A 2,890-nucleotide genomic window follows, 5' to 3' on the forward strand; every position below is an offset into this window, starting at 1 on the left:
TTGAGGAAGCTCTAGATCTCAACATGGATAGAGAATTTCACAACCATGAGAGGGCTGATGGAAACAATGCCATTCCCAAGAGGAGGGTTCTTGGTTCCTACATAAACCCAACCTCTGGGAATTGTGGTAGCAGCATTCAGAAACCACCCATTCAGGCCAACAATTTTGAACTCAAACCACAGCTAATATCACTGGTGGAGAATCATTGTTCATTTGGTGGGAGTGCTAGTGAAGATCCAAACCAATATCTCACAAAATTCCTGAGAATTTGCGACACTGTGAAGTCCAATGGAGTCCAGGAAGATGCCTATAAACTGCTCTTGTTCCCATTTTCACTTAGGGACAAGGCAGCTAAGTGGCTGGAATCATTCCCAAGGGACAGCCTAACAACCTGGGATGAGGTGGAGAGCAAATTTCTGGCACGTTTCTACCCCCCACAAAAGGTCAATAGGCTTCGATCTGAGGTTCAAACTTTTAGACAACAAGATGGTGAGACGCTCTACGAGGCATGGGAGAGGTTCAAAGAGTTGACAAGGAAATGCCCACCAAACATGTTCCCTGACTGGGTGCAATTGCATATTTTCTATGATGGACTTTCTTATGAATCAAGGAAGGCTGTAGACCATTCATCAGGAGGTTCATTGAACAGGAAAAAGACTGTGGAAGAAGCCATTGAAGTGATTGAGACAGTGGCTGAGAATGAGTACTACTATGCTTCAGAGAGACACAACACTAAGGGAGTCATGGAGCTGAACCATGTTGATACAATTCTAGCCCAAAACAAGGTGTTTGCCAAGCAACTAGCAGAGCTCACCAGGAAATTAGACACAAAGCAAGTGGCTGCAATACACACACAAGATCAAGAGGAGGTAAGCACTGAAGGAGGTGATTGGGAAGAGGCCAACTATGTGGGAAATCAACAAAGGCAATCATATGATCCACATTCCAACACTTACAACCCAGGATGGAAAAACCACCCAAACTTTGGGTGGGGAAACCAGCAAACCCAACCACAAAACCACAAACCTTACAACCACAACCAACATAACAATTCCACATACCAAAACTCCAACCAAAGATCATACCAAGCCACACAAAACACTTACTCCCAACCACCATATCATAGCCAAAATAACCAACCTGCCCAATCCAATCCGAACCAACAATTTCAAGATCAATTAAACAGGATAGAAGGAATACTAGCAAACATGGGTCAGGACATATGTGAGTTGAAAAGCTTCAGGGATGATGTGAGATCTACCTTAAGGGACCATGGTGAAAAACTCAAGAGGATGGAGTCTCGAGTAGGAGAGCTATCTCAACAGGCCCCCAAGTCAACTGCAGTGTTCCCTAGTGACACAGAAAAGAATCCTAAAGGGGAACAAAAGGGAGTGAGATGGGAAGAATGCAAGGTCATCACCATGTTGAAGGAAGTCTCAGAAGAAGAAGGAATCAGACCCTCAGAAAAGGAGCCAGAAATCTTGAAGGAAGGTGTGGAAGAAGCTAAGCAGGAAAGTGAAACTGAGCAAGACAAGGAAATGCAAGAGGAAGGCATGCTGGAAACATACCAACCAAAAGCACCATTTCCTCAAAGGTTAGGAGGAGGTGAAAAAAGGAAAACATATTCAAGGTTCTTAGAGACATTTAAGTCTCTCCACATCAATATTCCCTTTCTTGAGATCCTCCAGCAGATGCCTACACATATCAAGTATTTGAAGGAATTGCTGAGCAAGAAAAGAGTTTTGAAGGGAGGACAAACTGTAATAATGAACAAAGAATGCAGTGCACTCATCAAGAAGGATACGGTCTCTAAGAAAACAGACCCAGGAAGTTTTCATATCCCCTGCATCATAGGAGAAACAAAAATTGACAGAGGATTCTGTGATCTAGGAGCTAGCATAAATGTGATGCCTCTGACTCTTATGAGGAGGCTACAACTGAATGAGGTGAGATCCACTGATGTAATCATACAACTGGCTGACAAAACTCAGAAGCAAGCTGAAGGGGTAGTTGAGAATGTGCTGGTGAAAGTGGGAAATTATTTTTTCCCCACAGACTTTGTTGTTTTGGATATGGAGGAAAGCTACCTACACCCTATCATTCTGGGAAGGCCATTTCTAGCCACTGCTAGAGCGCTCATAGATGTAGAACAAGGAGAGCTAATTTTGAGAATACATGATGAACAGCTCATTTTCCATGTTTTCAAACCTGTATCTGAGCCTGAACCAGAACCTGACAAGCCTAAGGATGATAGTAGCCATCTGTGTTTGGAGGAAAGCAATCTAGCAGCTGAAACTCTAAAACAATCCTGTGAAGGCAAACAAGAATTGCAAGAGTTAAAGCCACAAGAATCAATAGAAACAGATCAAAAGGGTCCTCCTAGCATAAGGGTCAATGAAGAAATCCTCAAGAGAGAGGGAAGAATTGTAAAGAAATTGCCAAGAGGGTGGAGAAACAAGAAAATTCCCACTGAAGGTTTCTCTCCGAGAGATAAAGTGATATCAAGTCATTATCTGCCAATCCCACCTGGCCTCAAACCCATTCCTTCTCAGCTCCCTCAAGTGTTCACAATCAGGAAAGTTCTTTCTATGGAACATTTGGAAATCATGAAGGAATCAAATGGGGATGTTTCCATAGTGAGAGGAGAGGACATCAAGCACTACAATCCACCCTAACAAGGGACAACCGTCAAGCTAGTGACGTTAAAGAAGCGCTTCATGGGAGGCAACCCATGTTTTAGTATCCTTACTCTTTATTGTTTTGATTTGCATCTAATAAAGCATGGTTTCTTATGCATGAACTTGAATCCTCAGGACAACTGTTGATAAGGTGCACTAAACATTGCATGTAAAATACAATTGGTCTCTAAGTTTGGTGTGCCTGAAGGCAC

At 42.9% G+C, this 2,890-nt stretch overlaps 1 non-coding gene across 1 annotated transcript; it reads right to left on the reverse strand.

Annotated features, from left to right (window-relative positions):
- Positions 1–449: 449 nt before the first annotated feature.
- LOC130952338 (small nucleolar RNA R71) lies at positions 450–553 on the reverse strand. Its single transcript, XR_009074519.1, has one exon. It is a non-coding gene; the product is annotated as a small nucleolar RNA R71 (small nucleolar RNA).
- Positions 554–2,890: the final 2,337 nt, after the last annotated feature.

The sequence above is a fragment of the Arachis stenosperma genome, chromosome 9 (assembly GCF_014773155.1).
Source record: "Arachis stenosperma cultivar V10309 chromosome 9, arast.V10309.gnm1.PFL2, whole genome shotgun sequence".
In the NCBI taxonomy this organism is placed as follows: domain Eukaryota; kingdom Viridiplantae; phylum Streptophyta; class Magnoliopsida; order Fabales; family Fabaceae; genus Arachis; species Arachis stenosperma.